The following is a 17,981-nucleotide window of genomic DNA, read 5'->3' on the forward strand; positions in this document are numbered from 1 at the left end:
GCACTTCAGCAAGCCTTTGATATTTCCAGTTGTCCCATGTGAAGTCTCCAACAGGCCTGATTTTACCTACCAAATACCCATTTTCCTTGGCTTTGTGAGTTACCACTCATCTGACAGTCTCTTAGATGGAACTCTATCCCTGTTCCTTAGTGAGGTTGGTGCACCTGGCTGGATTGCCAAAGAAGTTTAAAATGAAACTATTATTTGGAGACATTTCTCCCGCTGTGCCATAAACTGAGGTTTCCTGTGAGCCCATGAGAGGTTATTAACAACAGGCAGTCATGGAAAAGTCTGTTTCGCAGGACACAAATAAGTTCTATGAAATATAGTCCAGTACATTATTATTACTGTGGAGCAAAGGAATCAGGTTTTATTTGTATGATCTGGAAGCTTTGGTTTTTGGCTGGATAGAATGACTGGAAGATACTGGGAGAAGCTAAATACCAGTAATAAACACTCTTCTTTAGTGCTTCGAGCTTGTATTATATTTTTCTGTATGTTTGTCGGTTTGATATGATTGTCATAACTCAAATCCATTTGTTCTTAGGTGTTTAGGAACTGCTGTGAGCAGCTACAAGTATCATCCATTTATTTGCTCTCCTACAGGAAGATGTGTAAGAATACGAAGTTGCCTGAAAGAGACCTTTCCTGAAGTACTGATTTTGGTTCTCACTCTACAATGTGACAAAGCCACCTTCCTAAGACCTTCATCTACAGGTAATATAACATCAGCTGAGTCCATGGTGCTGCTGTTAGATGCAGCCAAATTGAAAATGTATCATAACTATCAATGCACATTGTACATCAGCATACTGAATACATGCATATGACACAGTCTGTAGCTTGGGATCTCTGGATTCCACAGGTTGGAGTATTGGGCACCATCACAGGTTGTTTACTCACCTGTATGTAATGTATGCTCACTATTTAGCAAATATGATAAATCTGGTATCAAGTTCAATGATATGGTTGGTTGAGGGAATCAGGCTCAAAGAAGAAGAAATGGTATCAAAACCAGCTGTATTCTGAAGTGCTTTTGGGGTCCTACAGTTGATAGTTTCTGAAGTGCCCAAGCAGCAGGTTGTTTTTGTTTACTTTAAAGCTTGTTGCCTTCTGATTATTTTCTTTCTCTGGTCACTTTTTCTTAAAGGGAAATAATCTGAGTACCAGGTTTACCCACTGTATTTGTTTGTGCGTAGCTTCTTTGCCTTGTTCATGTTTTTGCTTGAGGGGAATGTTGTCTTTGGACTGACTAGGTACTTAGATATTTCTCCTATGTTAGACGAAATATTGTATCCTTTACAGGGTGGGGAGTGCTACCATTTAAGACGATGGAACCAGTCTGTTCCAAAACTGTTTTATATGCATTAGGATCAAGTTAAAGAAGTTTTTTTTTTTCTGTTGCTATGACCAAACTGTTTCGGTAGCTTTGGACCATTTGCATCCTCATCTTTGTATATTATCATTCTGAAGTCAGTGTTTTCTACTGCAACACTGGAGCTTTTACAGACTTTGTATTGAGAAACTCTTCCTCAGTCTGGGAACGTATTTCTTGTACAGTCCAAATTATATTCACAAATAACTTGCCTTTGTGCGAGCCCCTACCACCTCCATGCCTCAGCATGCACCGTACTTTTACAGGATGAATACATTAAAATGCTTAGGCATTCACGGCTGACATTTGTTCTGTTTAATTGAAATAATTTCATCACCTTCTAAACTAAGCTTTTATGACACATCAAAACTTTGGAACATTCTCTTTTCAATTATTTATAAGCCTTACAATATATTTCTAAATTTCTAGTTTAGTTGTCTCAAATCATGTTTTTATGTTTTCTCATAACAGCCTGCTCTTCATCTTAAGAATGCTGTCTAACCTCTAGCTTTCTAGAAAATGTGTCTCCTATGAGCTGTAGGATGAACACACAACACAATCCACTCCATTAAAATGCACACACCATAACAATGCTAAGCTTTTGATGCAGGAGTGCTTTCAAGAAACCCGTGTTTCTTTGTGCTATAACATGTCCATTGCTGAAAGTGGTCTAGTACCTAGAGCTGCCTAAATGAAGATTGTGTTGTAGCTCGACTATATTACAATGACAGTAAATGAAGGACATATTTTGTATTCACTTACCGTGTCTTTTTTTCCAATTTACTGAAATCATGGAAGTATTTATGGTTAGGTTACCTTAACTGAATGGTATATAAGCCCACTATATGGTGGTACATCTATTCTAAGAGTCTGTAATTGAATAAAGTAGGAAAACAGGGTAAGAGTTTATTGACAGAAGAGTGGTTCTGTGTTCACAGACTTCTGCACCATCTTGTCTTATTAACTGAAATGTTGTTTCCCTAGCATATAGCTGTTCTATGGTTGTCTTAATCATTTTGCTCTGTAGCCTCTAACAGCACCCTCAATGTGCTATTAGCAGCAGGGTCGTTCTGTAAATGAATAAGACAAAATATCTGTTTTTTTTTTCCTTTTTCCGGTGAAATTTCTCTGCCTACACAAGTTCTGTGTCCCTGGGAGCTGCAAGGAGTCAATCTTTGGTTCAGGTTGGGAGGAGTTTTATTTCTTTTTTTTTCTTCCTCCTTTTTAAATGTAGTTCAGCCAGCCACTTGGAAGGTGAAGATAAGATAGCACTGAGGTTGTCTGCAGACTCAAGTCACGAGGACTTGTAGGCTTCTCTCTCTGCTCACCATATAGTGTTGCAGCGGGCACTTCTTGGGATCCATGATGAAGGTGTATATTTGATTCTAGTTTCAGTGCTTTTCTCTTGGTTTCTGAAGCTGTGTTCTTGCTAAGCAGGAAGGTGTTTTTGTAGTGTTAGAATTAGCAATCAGTGTTGGAACTAATACCTTTGCTGTGAGCTGGGCAAGAGCGCTTCAGAAATAGCGCGTGGTTGTCATTAAATGCAGTGAAATGCGGCAGGGTCTTCTAAAAAAATTAACTTCCAGGATTTCCTGTGGAGCTGACTATTTTCTTGATCTTCATGTAAGTGCTCAGAATTAGTGCTCATAAAAAGATTTTAGTACTAATCCTCCTGTAGGTTCCTTTGAAATACAGTGTTAACTTTTTTTTTCTTTACTCCCGTAAAAGTTCTTAATGTGCCTCCTACGCTTCTTTCAGTGAACACACAGCCTCTGATTTATTAATGCACAACGTGTCCCAGAAATCAGTTTAACTGATTCCCATCCATCATTCAGCACCATTTCTTCTATTATGTTGCAGAGCAGGTGTCTTTGAAGCCCTATTTTGTATACACTGGGTGATAGTTCCGTCTAACTTTTCTGAAAAAGAGATAGAACTCACCAGTTTTATTATTTATGATTGAAGGGTGCATTAGTAAGAGCAGAGCCAGAAACCTACTTTCCATAAAAATGTTGAATACTGTTTTTCAGAAGCTGCCTTTCATTTACGCTTCTTAAGTTTTAGGAAATAAATTTAATGATCAAGAAAGGACTGACAACACCAGTTCAAACAATGTTTAAGGCCAGGTCTGTGTACAAAAGCAAGGTCTGCAATCATACATTGTGCATTACAAATTAATCTAAACCGGAAATGTTATTTCTTGAAGGCCTGGAGCAAAGACGATATTTATTCCAGGCAAGTACCTTCTGTTCTGCCATGTTGTGTCTGTCCATTGCTCTTAGCTGCCTGTCATCTCTGCTGAATGCAAAATACATTGATTGTCACTTCTGCCCTCTGACATTATTGAAGCCTAAATAGAAGGATGTAGAGCTAGTATTTGTTATGCTACATCAGCCATAACATACTTCCTGTACCAAAACAGTCTCGTAGTCTCTGATGTTCAAAAGTAAGCAATGTCAGGGAAACAAAGACATGCCCATCACTTGGGGACTTGTTTTATTAGCCTCCTCTAGCTAAATACTCCCTGACCTACATCTGGAGCTTGTCTGCAATTAGGAAATAACTATGTCTGCTGTGTTGAGCAAATCAGGAGAGAAGCTCTCAAAACAAGTGAGCAGTGGGTTATGCCTAAGCTGGGGATATTTAAGGCAGAATCCTGAAGTTCACATTCAAGCACGGAAAGTGAGTGACGTGGTAACTTTCTGGTGCACAATCCTACACCCTGGTCAGAAAGGTGACTGAAAGCAGCCCTCTGTGGGTTTGCTGATGGAAAAGCTGAGTTACCAGACTTTGATCCATAATCAGCACCATTTATTCACTGAGACGGTTGGGATGGCCCATGTTAGAGTCAGGCAGTCTCTAATCTTTAAGTAGGAAGTTTGCAAAGCCTTGGATCAGTTACATTCTGAGTAGGAATAAGCTCTGTTTTTTTGTGGGGATTGAATATCAGTAAGACTCCACCAGCAGGGCTCCCCTTTGCTCCCACAGTGAGGGGGTGTCCACAGCTCTGTACCTTTTCCCACATTTCATGGTGTCAGTGTGGAGTTTTTAACAATCAGCAGCACTTAAGTTAGCTAAGAGGCAGGCAGTGTGTTGGCACTGCCAAGAATGTCAGCAAGCAGTTTGTGGCCACCCCACATAATTGACACATCAGTGCGTTATTCAGAGTTTGCTCCGTACAAACTGTTAAACAATGAGTTAGGATTGCCAGCAAGGATAGTCAGTTTGGGAGTATGAAAATGTGTGCATCAGCATCTCTGAAATAAGAGAAGAAGAAGCAGCTTTGAGTCTGGGAAAGATTTACAGGTAGGCAGCACCCACTTGCTTTAATTAAGACTGAAAGAGAAGAGCTGAAGGTGACCTGTAGGGGTATAAATGAAGCTGGTGTGTGTAGTAGCAGAATAGGGATTAAAAGACCTGAGGAAGGGAACTGACTATCAGTGTTTGCTAGTGAGGAAGAGGAACCTGCAGCTTTTGGATGAGTACAGAGCTCTTCACTATTCAGTAAGAACCCAAACAGATTGAATGCAGTTTCCTCCTTTCTGGCTAAACAAAGACTGATGGAATATTACAATAAACTTCAGCCTTTTACTGCTTTAGTCAGTATAAAATTATAGAGAACAGGTCAGCCCTGTGAGTGCAGAGGAAATAGGTCAGGGGTAAAGCATATGAACAATAGCATCTCCATTTTCATAAGATATGTTATTCCTGTTTTGAGGCAGATTCTGGTCTTTGTGAAGTGCCAGAGGGCATCTGTTGTGAACTCTGGAACAGGTAGATGAATGGTGGCTGAATTTAACTAATATAAGGAAGCCTTCATTAACTAATGAACTGAATAAGTACAAAGAGAAACTGAGCTTGAATAACTCAGCTTCTCCTCTGAAAAGAAGAACAATGGCATGGAAATCAAATAACATACTCCTTACGTGGGAATAAATTTCTGGCCAATCAGTCCTTGATTTGTTTTCCAGGTTGTACCCGTGCTGGCAAGCTTCATTTCTCATGAGTTGCTGGTAGTTGCTGGCTCTGGGATTCGTGGGTGGTTTATGCCAGAAGGTGAGTCCCAGTCTTGGCATTTGAGCTTTGTGTTCCACATGCAATGTAGCTGTCAGCATTTGGGCTCATGACCTTATTCTGACTGACATATCCTGTCCTATGCCCTGGAAAACCCATATGTGCACAATCCACTGTCAAACAGAGTTCATAGAGAGGACACGTTATTCATATAAACCTTGTTTTGAAATCTTTGGTCTTGGCCCTTTTCCTGTTTATCTGTAAGTTTATTTACAAGACTGCTCTGTGTCCATTTGTGTCTAGATGATAAGTGACAAAATCAGATCTCACTTAAGGCTTACACTTGTTTACTTCTAGAAGATGGTGTGATATAGGTGCTAGGAGAGGTGAATCTATTGCAAAAAAAAAACAAAAATATTTCATTCAAAATTGAGCTTAGATACTTTCTTCTTGTAGTTCAGACTCTTTTACAAGGAATACAAATATGCAATCAGGTAATAGTGCAATCAGTGTCCTAATCAAAGTCAGGGGTCACTTGCTAGATGATCTCTTTGTTTGACACAAGTAGTAGGTGGCCAGATAGATAGTAGAGGACAGACAATTGCTATAGATAAAGAAACAATACAACCAAAATCAATTCAAACTTTTTTACTCTTATGACAGCAATATGAGTCATGCTGAAAAAACCTTCACAGCACTCCTTTGTTTTTTTTTTTTTCCCTGGTAAATGTTTCAAAGGCTGAATATGAAATTTGGGTACAATTATTATTCCATTAAAAATAAAGATGTACTGCATCTGATTTCACTGTGTATCCAAACAGTTTTTAACTTTTTTTTTTTTTTCCAGAACAAAATTGCACCAAGTAAATTTGTGCTAGAAACTTGCACTTAACACAGGAAAGAAACATTATTTTCTGGGCTGAGTGTACAGATGCTGCTGCTTTGGTACACGTGAAGTTCTTTTGTGTTTTATAGTCAAGTGTGTGATTTTTTTTTTTCCACGTGGATGTACTTTTCTTTTGAAATGCCATAAAAATGTATTTTCTCCGCTTCCAAACAAAGATCAACAAGTATGTGATGCACTGACATGTCAGCAGTTACACAGGATAATTTTCCATGAAAAGGATGCTAATTAAACTTGAATCAAAATGAATTTGAACTAGAACTTGCCTTCTGGTGGGTGAAGCATGTAACAAAAGTAATAGCCTATGAAAAAATGGGACACGTGTATGAAGGTTTTTCTTTTGTGGTGTGGCACTCAGGAAAATACTCTTCATGTTGTGGAATTTCACGGTGCAGTGGTTGGTAAGTTTCTCTCTATTTCATTCCCCATAGATACTCTTGAAGCAGAACTGCTGAGTCACAGCCTGCACCAGTGACGGAGCTCCTGGTGGGAAGGCAGGGCCTACCCAGGGGAGCTTAAGTGCATGTAATGTGTCTGAGTGATTGGAAGGGCTGGAGCCAAGATCTACCCTTTCCAACACCTCATTTGAGGGTTGGTGGTGAAGGTGAGGATATCTTGTTGGAGATTCCTGTATACCTGAGGCCTTCTCAAAGTAAGTAGCTACTTTTCTTTATTTCTGTGTCTGCTGTGTTTGAGCAAATCCTCACTTGTTGCAGCCTGTGATCTTGCTCCTCTGCTGTTGTAGTTGTGCTTTCTGTTGTGTTACAGCCCTAAATTGTGCTCTTAGTCTGTGGTAGCTCTATGGGCTTTTTCCAGACCTTATTTAAAAACAAATGGAAAATGGGCAAAGTGGGTGTGAGAGTCAGATGAAAAAGTTTGGGTTTCACAGTGTCAACAACATGTATTGCCTCCTTTGGATTCCTTGACAGGTGACAAAAGATCAGAATTTCTATATTCTTCGCTGCACTATTTGTTACAAGGCTATACTACAAAAGGAGAACTGTGGTTTCTTTTTCCTATTTCCATTTCTTTTCTTCCTGTTCATTAAACTTCTCTTTGTAGAACACAGTTTATCAACTGGATGTATATGAAAGGATGCAGCCTTTTCAGCCAGAAATTTGACTCAAGCACTGCTGTTGAGAGGAGAATGCCAGTTGTGCTTGACAACTTAGTACTCTGTTGAGTGTGGAGTAGCTTTTGATTAGTTTTAGTTTTAATGTAGGCATTCTGCAGGTGAGAGGAGGTTCATGTAGAATCAAGGTAAATGTTTTTGAAAGGCTGTTTCATTTCATCAAGCAGCAATAATAAACTTGCAATTGTTGCATATATATTTCTAGGCAAGTCAGTAATTTGCTTCCAAAGTGATTTGGTTATGTTTGGCCACTCATAATGAAAAGCCTTATTCTGATTAATCTACAGCACATGTCAATTAATCTCTTGTGTAAGACTGAACTATAGTGCCTAATGTGGTTCTTCAAAGTGATAACCCTCTTATGCTTTGCTAAAAAAGTACTTGTCTTTGCAGTTCTGAAATAGATTAAATTAAATTTCACATTGTTGCTGTGAAGAGAGGAGGTAGGAAGAGCCCAGTCTCATAGAATCATAACTGGAAAGCAGTTTTGCTCTTCATGAACACTCTTGTAACCTCACTGTACTAACCTATGGGCAGAACCTAAAGGAAATGACATAAAATCCAATTTAACTTCAGACTCTTTCATTTTATAAGCAAGAAGAATTTGTGAATCTGCATAGATGCAATTGAACAAAATATGTAATGCAAGCCCTTTTTCATTGACTTAATTTAACCAATTTCAGCCACGTGTCAAATCACATGAGGGGGATGCTCTAGAAACTAGTAAAGTCACAAACCTCTTAACTAATCTTGTTGATGCTAATTTAAATTCTTGTAATAAATTTCTATTATAAAAATATCAGAGGGAAATAGGAAATGCTGGTACATAATGCTCAGGAGATATGAAAACTAGTCTGATTGGCTGGGAAACTTGTGCCTTTCAAAATTCCACACTTACGAGCAGTCCTATGAATGTTTTGGTCAGTTGCTGGCATTTAATGAAACCTGCAGAATTCATGGCATCTGTAAGAGTCCCACATTGCATTAGTTGATGATGGGGCTTGGGCCAACAGGCTCAGTGTCTCTGGATGATGGATCTCAGGTTGAAAATCACTGTGCTCGCTCACCCTTCTGATCATCCTGGACGTCAGATTCATGGGAAATCAAAGTTGCTTTGTTATGCTCATTTCTGAATGGAAACGCTTTGCATGCCTTTCATGTCTACATCTGGGCTTTGGGTCAGATGCTTTGCACACTCAAGATTTCATTCAGTAGCTGTGGCAGAGTGCATCATGTTAGGTTTTCATTCGTCAGTCCTGGGTGCTTGAAACTGTAAGGAAGAGCCATTCTCACAATATGAGTGAGAAACCTGAAGTTGTGGGGTCCTCAGCGCATCAGCTGCAGCTGACTAGCTAGTTAAAGATAATCTGGTCTTTCTAATTTAAAAATGTAATGTAAGATGATAAGTTAAAGGGAACACTGTTACGGTTGTACATGACGCTAGAATAGATTTGTCCTCAGTGCTGTTACAAAACAAGTCTCCACAAACAAATTTTAGTGTCTCATTAAAGACTGCTTTATTGAGAGCATAGTGAACAATGGATATTTAAGGTTATTTTTTGAGAGCAGAAATAATTTACGTTTAAAGAAAACTTTGACTTTATTTCTTGACCATCTTAAGCTATAAATCTTAAGCTGTGTTTTACTTGCTCTGTTATTACCAGAAATGCAGTGTAGTAAAACATGAAGTACTCAAAAAAAACCCCGCAAACATTATTGAAGTCTTATATGGGCACTTAATGTTGAAACATCTTTACTACCAGTTTATAGACACTTAAAATATCATTGTCCTATAAGGTCAATTGCTCTTGCAACTTCACTAATGGCAGTTACACTGCCTACCCTGTATTGCATTAAATCTTCGTGTACTTATTTAGAGTCATGTGCTTCTTCCACTTTCAATGCTCTTACATATGTTATAGGAATCAGAACTTTTAAAGCAGGCTTTTAAAAATCGGATGTAACTTTTAAATCATATGTGCCTTCCTTTTGTTTATTTCTAGAGCTGTTAGAGACACAAATGAAAATGCTTTTGTAATATAATTGATGTCTGACTATAACATGAATCTTGTCATATTCAACTTTTACCTCTGTTCTTGTACTTGTATCATTCTGCTCTTTTAGCAGAATTGAAGAGGATAGTGTCTGGTCTTGATAGCTTGGGTACAAAAAGGGATCTATGGCGAGTCCTAAATGAAATCATTTATCTGCTTTAAAACTATACTTCAAGGACTGTTATGCCTTCAGCAGAGATTTGCAGGGGAGGGGAAGAGATCAGAAGGAAAAACTGAAGCGATGGGTCATCATGACATAGTTGCGTACAAGCATCAATAAATACACTTCTTAGGGGCAGTTGCTGGTACGTCTTCCTCCCAAATATGAGTACAGAGGTATGGTGTCTGCCAGCACCCACTGGGCAGCTCAACACACAGCTACATGCCACACACACTCAGGAGAATGCACAAAAGGTAATTTGTGTAGGCATAAATATATGTACCGAGAATATAATTCCTTAGGAGAAGGCAAGCTGATTGTTTGATTCAAATTGTTTCTTAATTGAAACACAAAACAGCTCCTCTTTAATCTTCAGAGTACTTGAAATCATGTCTAGCTGGGAATATATGAACAACAGTATATGAACTGCATCTTTGAGGAATGATGTCTCTACTTTTTTCCAGTAACAGATGCCATTTGGATTAACAAATAGGGATTCTCCTCACAGCAGCAGTATCTGATGGGGTTATCAAATTCTCTGAAACTAAAGAGAATGTGACAGTGACATCAATCAGATGTTATTTGTCATGGTTTAATAATTTTGTAGTTTTTGCTATCAGTATTCCACATCATAACATCATATAAAGCATGAATAATTTTACTGAATCTGCAACTTACAGAAGAAGACTACATCTCCCAGGGAACAACACGATAGGTCACGGGACCTGGACTCTATATTAACTCTGTCGCAGAACAGACTGACGTCTTTCGAGTTCCGGGCCATGGCGGCATGGCGGCCATGAGCGGGGCCGGGAGGAGCGGGCTCTGTGCTGCGAACGGGGTCGGGCCTCGGTGCGGGGGCACGGAGGGGCTGTCGGGGGAGGAGCTCGCGGCGCTGCCGGCACCCAGAGGCGGCTCCCGGGCGGCTCCACGGTCTCGCTGTGCTGCGGAGTCACCCGGCCGGCCCCAAAAGCCTGGAGGCAGAGCCTGAGCCGGCCCCGGCCCGGATCGTGTGGTGCGGCTCCGGCCGTGCTGGGCTGTGCGGCAGGAAGATGACTTGCGGAATCAAACTCTATAACCCAAAGATGGGTTCTAAAGCAGAATGTCCAGCAGCAGAGCGTGAGTGGCCGTGAAATGAAGCTGGGCCCCATTTTACCAAAATCTGTCACGGTTTGAACTAAAAATCCACCTGCGTCCGTGACAGGGGGCCGTGGGCCCCGGAGGGGCCCTAGGCCGAAGGGAAAAAGTTAATTAGGAAAAGAAAACAGCGGCAACGATCTAAGGAGGCACACTTATTTACTAAATACTATATCGAAATACCGGATAACACAATATAATACAATATAATTGAAAATTGAAAATTGAACTAACGAATCAAGCAAAATAGGAGAGAGAATGAGTCCCGTAACCGAGAGGCCTACTGTGAATCTAGGCGAACGGCTGAAGGCTCCCACACACTCCCCTGAACGCCAGAACTCGAAAGACGTCAGTCTGTTCTGCGACAGAGTTAATATAGAGTCCAGGTCCCGTGACCTATCGTGTTGTTCCCTGGGAGATGTAGTCTTCTTCTGTAAGTTGCAGATTCAGTAAAATTATTCATGCTTTATATGATGTTATGATGTGGAATACTGATAGCAAAAACTACAAAATTATTAAACCATGACATTCCACCCCTTATTCTACATCATTACATTATGTTTATACATACATACACACTCATATGTATAATTGTGAATAATCAGCAACCTCATTTTTCTCAACAATTTATATTTATTCCATACAAATCCCTAAGTTGAGAACAAAACTCTATACCTTAACCTATTATTTATTAATTTTTTAGAAAATGGCAAAACTGCCAGAAAAAGGAAAACGTGTCAGCGGTAGAGGGAAAAGGCAGCGCTAGTAGGGCGTCCCCCACATCAAGGTGCACTCATCTCTTCCCAGCCACCACAGCAGATTTCCTTTTGACTTATACTTCTTTCCATGTGTGCTCTACACATGCATGGCCAGTGCAGGATATAGAGTCCAGATGGAAAACTTGCTTACAGAATGCCTAATTTAGGTATATAGAGAAAAAAAGTGTTTCCTTAACATTAATCCACTCTATCTTAATTCCTATACCTAATTGAACTATTCTGTACCTAATTGAAATATTTTCTGAGACTCTACCTATATATCTACAGGAAAATCATTGGCTGCACTCCCCCAACATCAAATTCCCTTGTGGTACACATTGGACATTCCCATTTTTGTCCATCACCCACCACGTGCACCCAGGTCCCTGGGCAAAGACAGTACCCCGGAGAGGTTTGCCCTTTCCAGACGCTGGAAGGACCCAAACTGTTTTCCCCAACACACTCTTTATGTGTACTACAGGAACCTTATCTCCCTCCACAGTACGTAGGGAGCTGGATTGGTTAGGACCATTACGATTACTAGATCCTCGAGTGTTGACCAACCAGGTGGCTTCTGCTAAATGGTTCTCCCAATTTTTATATGTTCCGCCACCCATTGCTTTCAACATAGTTTTCAACAACCCATTGAATCGTTCAATCTTACCAGAAGCTGGTGCATGATAGGGAATATGGTAAATCCACTCAATGCCATGATTTTTGGCCCAAGTGGTTACAAGGGAATTTTTAAAATGGGTCCCATTATCTGATTCAATTCTTTCCGGAGTGCCATGCCGCCACAGGATTTGCTTTTCCAACCCTAATATGGTGTTTCGGGCGGTAACATGGGGTACTGCATATGTTTCGAGCCACCCAGTGGTTGCCTCCACCATGGTGAGTACATAACGCTTACCATTGCGAGATCGTGGCAAGGTGATATAATCACCCTGCCATGCTTCTCCATATTTATACTTTTGCCATCGCCCTTCCCCCCAAAGAGGTTTCATCCTCTTGGCTTGTTTAATTATGGCGCATGTTTCACAATCATGAATAACTTGAGCAATAGCGTCCATAGTTAAGTCCACCCCTCGGTCTCTGGCCCACTTATATGTTGCATCCCTTCCTTGATGACCTGAAGTCTCATGGGCCCACCGAGCTAGGAATAATTCACCCTTGTTCTGCCAGTCCAAGTCTATTTGAGCCACCTCAATTTTGGCAGCTCGATCAACCTGATGGTTATTTTTATGTTCTTCAGTAGCCCTACTTTTAGGCACATGAGCATCTACATGGCACACCTTTACAACAATGTTCCTTATTCGGGCAGCAATGTCTTTCCACAGTTCAGCAGCCCAAACAGGTTTACCCTTTCGTTGCCAATTATCATCTTCCCACTGTTGCAACCACCCCCATAAGGCATTTGCCACCATCCATGAATCAGTATAAAGATGAAGCATTGGCCACCTCTCCCGTTCAGCCACATCTAAAGCCAGCTGAACAGCCTTTACCTCTGCGAATTGACTTGATTCTCCTTTACCTTCAGTGGCCTCTGCAACTTGTCGTGTGGGGCTCCATACAGCAGCTTTCCATCTGCGATGCTTCCCTACAATACGACATGTTCCGTCTGTGAATAGGGCAAATTTCTTTTCGTTTTCTGGTAGCTCATTGTATGGTGGTGCCTCTTTAGCACGTGATACCTCTTCTGTAGGTGGTGTTTCAATTTTTTTACTCTCAGGCCAGTCCATGATCACTTCTAGAATTCCAGGACGGCTGAGTTTTCCCATTCGAGCTCGTTGAGTAATTAATGAAATCCACTTACTCCAAGTGGCATCAGTAGCATGATGGGTGGAGGGAACCTGTCCTTTAAACATCCAGTTTATTACTGGCAAGCGAGGTGCTAGAAGAAGCTGAACCTCTGTCCCAACTACTTCAGAAGCAGCCCGAACCCCCTCATACACGGCTAAGATCTCCTTCTCAGTTAGAGTGTAGCGCTCCTCAGACCCTTTATATGCTCGACTCCAAAATCCTAGGGGTCGGCCTCGGGTCTCTCCTGAGGCTCTTTGCCACAAACTCCAGGTGGGACCTTTCTCTCCAGCAGCAGTGTAGAGGATGTTCTTCACATCCTGTCCCGTCCGTACTGGCCCCAAGGCCATGGCACGGGCTATTTCTTGTTTTATCTGCTCAAAAGCCTGCTGCTGCTCAGGACCCCATGAGAAATTATTCTTCTTCCGTGTTACCTGATAGAGAGGGCTCACTATGTGGCTGTAGTTTGGGACATGCATTCTCCAAAAGCCCACTACTCCCAGAAAAGATTGGGTCTCTGTTTTATTTGTGGGCGGAGACATAGCAGTGATTTTGTCAATCACATCTGCTGGGATGTGACGACGTCCATCTTGCCATTTTATGCCTAAGAACTGGATTTCCTGGGCAGGCCCCTTCACCTTGCTGCGCTTAATGGCAAAACCAGCTTTCAAAAGAATTTGGATTATCTGTTTCCCTTTCTTGGAAACCTCTGCTGCTGTATGGCCCCACACCACAATGTCATCAATATACTGCAAGTGCTCAGGAGCATTACCCTGTTCTAAAACAGCTTGGATCAATCCATGGCAAATTGTTGGGCTGTGCTTCCACCCCTGGGGTAAACGGTTCCAGGTATACTGAATACCTCTCCAGGTAAAAGCAAACTGTGGCCTACATTTTGCAGCCAATGGGATGGAAAAGAAGGCATTAGCAATATCAATGGTGGCATACCACCTAGCTTCTTTTGACTCCAATTCATACTGGAGTTCTAGCATGTCTGGTACAGCAGCACTTAATGGAGGTGTAACTTCATTCAGGCCACGGTAATCTACCGTCAGCCTCCATTCTCCACTGGTTTTACGCACTGGCCATATAGGGCTGTTAAAAGGCGAGTGCGTTTTGCTAATCACTCCCTGATTTTCTAATTGGCGAATTAGCTTGTGAATGGGGAGCAATGAGTCCCTATTGGTGCGGTACTGCCGTCTGTGAACCACTCTGGTGGCAATTGGTACCTCTTGGTCTTTTACCTGGAGCAACCCCACAGCAGAAGGATCATCTGACAGACCAGGTAAAGTTGACAGCTGCTTAACACCATTTGTGTTTACAGCAGCTATCCCAAAGGCCCATCGATACCCCTTGGGATCCTTGAAATATCCCATCCTAAGGTAATCGATTCCCAGTATACATGGAGCCTCTGGACCAGTCACAATAGGGTGCCTTCGCCAGTTTTTACCAGTGAGGCTTATTTCGGCCTCCAACATAGTCAATTCTTGGGAACCCCCAGTCACTCCATGGATATATATTGGTTGTGTCCCTTGGTGACTTGAGGGCATTAGGGTGCATTGTGCACCAGTGTCCACCAAGGCTTTATATTTCTGTGGTTGAGATGTGCCAGGCCACTTAATCCACACAGTCCAGTATACTCTGTTGTCCCTTTCCCCCCCCTGGCTGGGGGCAGGGCCCCTCTATTGTTTACCTCGTTGACTTGCAGCAACTGGAACTCTCCCCTTCTTGGAAGAGTTCACCTTGGTAGTTGTTTCACCTTGTAATTCTTTCACTCGTGCCTGAAGTGCAGAAGTGGATGAATTACACCACTTCTTCATGTCCTCCCCATGACTACAGAGGAAAAGCAACAAGGCAAGACGTGTAGTCTCATTGTTGATTCGAGGTGACTTATCATCGTCATTTGCTTGAATACGAGGACGTCTCTTTTTAATGGTTGAGATTTTCGATGATACAGGTCGAGAGGAACTCATGTTGTTTAGCTTCCTCAATAGGCGATTGTGGAAATCCTGGTTTCCATCATCTTGTACCACCGTGGATTCATCTACATCAGGCACATTAGCCAATTTGTCAATAATATCATTTTGTGTTCCCTCCACTTCGTTTAACCTTTCCACAATTTTGACAATGGCTGAAGTATACAGATTAACTTCTGTGGCGCTTATAAATAATTCAAGTTCCTGAAGTCTGCCAATTAGTTCACTCACAAAGGGTTTCCTGTCCCCTTTGCCATATACTAATGCAAGTGCACTGGCATGCTTTTCTGGAGCTGCTTTTGTAAAGTCACGCCACATTTGTCGTGGAACGCGGACTGCTTCGGGATCATGTAATTGGTCTGGATCATTACGATTGAACTCGCGGCTGTATAGCATTTCCACCAGAGCATTTTCTCTCAAAAACTGGATACCTTTCTCAATATCAGTCCATTTCTTTCTCTCAGGCTCCAAGTCCCGTTTAAAGGGAAATCTATCTCTTACCGCTATCAACATCCGCTTCCAGAGGGTGTAGGACCGATTTTGGCATGTGCCAATACCTCTGTCCACACGTGGGTCCCTGGAAATGCTACCCAGTTGGCGAGCTTCACTGCCATCGAGCCACGCACTGTTGGCACCATTGTCCCAGCAGCGAAGTAACCAAGTGACCATATTTTCTTTTGGCTGACGTGTGTAATCCTTTCTTAGATCTCGAATTTCACTCAGTTTAAAAGATCGATCAATAATGGTCGTAATACTTTGCTCACCTTTTGCTCTATCAAGAGTCCCAGGTGTTGATGGTGGCAACTGTGTTGATGAGGCTGCCCCATCTACAAGTTTGGACTTGAGAAATTCTCGTAAAGAAAAAGTAGCTTTTGGCTCCTCTTCTGACTCTGACCCTGACCCTGATGCTTGTGTTATTTCCTCCAGGTAACCCTCCTTCTTTTTCCTCTCTCCTAACTTTCTCTGCTCCTCTAACTTCTTCTGCTCCTCTATCATCTTCTGCTCCTCTATCATCTTCTGCTCCTCTATCATCTTCTTATACCCCTCTAACATCCTCTGCTCCTCCAACTTCTTCTGGTCTTCTGACTCCCCCTGCTCCCCTGAGTCTCCTGAGTCCTGCTCTCCTAACTCCCTCCGCTCTTCTAACTCCTTCTGCATTTTCTCTAACTGAGTTGAAACTTTTTTTGTCTTTCGCCCTCTTACAGGGGCAACCAACATTGTATCTGGTGTCCCAGATGGTTGGTCCAATTGGACTACCTGTGCCCCCGGTGGCTGGTCAGATTGGACTACATGTGCCCCCAATGGCTGGCCAAATTGGACTACATGTGCCCCTGGTAGTTGGTTAAATACATTCAACTCACCCTGGAGGGCACATAGCTGGTCTCGGAGAGCGTTCCGCTCAAACTGGACAGCACCAAGCTCAGTCTGGAGGCTGTTGTAGTTGGACTGGAGAGTGTTGTATCCGAACCGGAGGACGTTATGCTCGGCCTGGAGGGCAGTGTGCTCAGTCTGGAGAGTGTTGAGCTTGGTCTGGAGGGCATTGTGCTCGGTCTGAAGAGTGTTATGCTCGGACTGAAGAGTGTTGTGCTCGGTCCGAAGGGCATTGTGCTCAGTCTGAAGAGCGTTATGCTCGGACCGGAGGGCATTATGCACAGACTGAAGAGTGTTGTGCTCGGACTGGAGGGCATCACAGTTGGATTGGAAGGCATCATGCTTGGCCTGAAGGGTGCCGCACTCAGACTGGACGGCGTCATACTTGGACTGGAGAGTGTTGTGCTCGGTCTGGAGGGCATTGTGCTCGGTCCGGAGGGCATCGCGCTCAGTCTGGAGAGTGTTGTACTCGGACCGGAGGGCACTGTGCTCGGACTGGAGAGTGTCGTGCTCGGACCGGAGGGCGCTGTGCTCGGACTGGAGAGTGTCGTGCTCGGACCGGAGGGCGCTGTGCTCGGACTGGAGAGTGTCGTGCTCGGACCGGAGGGCATCGAGCTCGGTCTGGAGAGTGTCATGCTCGGACTGGAGGGCGCCGTGCTCGGACTGGAGAGTGTCGTGCTCGGACTGGAGGGCGCCGTGCTCGGACTGGAGAGTGTCGTGCTCGGACCGGAGGGCGCTGTGCTCGGACTGGAGAGTGTCGTGCTCGGACCGGAGGGCATCGAGCTCAGTCTGGAGAGTGTCATGCTCGGACTGGAGGGCGCCGTGCTCGGACTGGAGAGTGTCGTGCTCGGACTGGAGGGCGCCGTGCTCGGACTGGAGAGTGTCGTGCTCGGACCGGAGGGCGCTGTGCTCGGACTGGAGAGTGTTGAGTTGGGATTGCAGGGAGCTTTTCTCATCCCAAAGTTTTTCTGCGTCAGCTCTAAGATTCTCTTTCTCGTACCAGATTGAGTCTCGTTGGTACAGGAGATCTTTTCTCTCAGCTTCAAAAACTTTTTCTCTCTCTACCTTCTCATCCCAAAGTTTTTCTGCGTCAGCTCTAAGACTCTCTTTCTCGTACCAGATTGAGTCTCGTTGGTACAGGAGATCTTTTCTCTCAGCTTCAAAAGCTTTTTCTCTCTCTACCTTCTCAGTCCAAAGTTTTTCTGCCTCAGCTCTAAGACTCTCCTTCTCGGCCCTGAGACTCTCTCTCTCAGCTTCAAAAACTTCCCTCTCAGGAATGGTATTGACTAAGGCCCAATAAGCA

The 17,981-nt window shown here is 42.9% G+C and overlaps 1 long non-coding RNA gene across 6 annotated transcripts in view; it reads left to right on the plus strand.

Annotated features, from left to right (window-relative positions):
- Window positions 1–17,981, plus strand: part of LOC146755905 (uncharacterized) — a 203,812-nt gene that overhangs the window by 162,352 nt on the left and 23,479 nt on the right. For 4 of the 6 annotated variants that reach the window (XR_014937818.1, XR_014937816.1, XR_014937817.1 and 1 more), the window contains exons 1-3: window positions 273–717; window positions 5,347–5,431; window positions 6,725–6,945. This is a non-coding gene — a long non-coding RNA (uncharacterized LOC146755905). The other 2 variants (XR_014937815.1, XR_014937819.1) reach the window with 2 other exon arrangements.

Source organism: Coturnix japonica, chromosome 29 (genome assembly GCF_054131305.1).
Source record: "Coturnix japonica strain WE chromosome 29, WE-NBRP24, whole genome shotgun sequence".
NCBI lineage: Eukaryota > Metazoa > Chordata > Aves > Galliformes > Phasianidae > Coturnix > Coturnix japonica.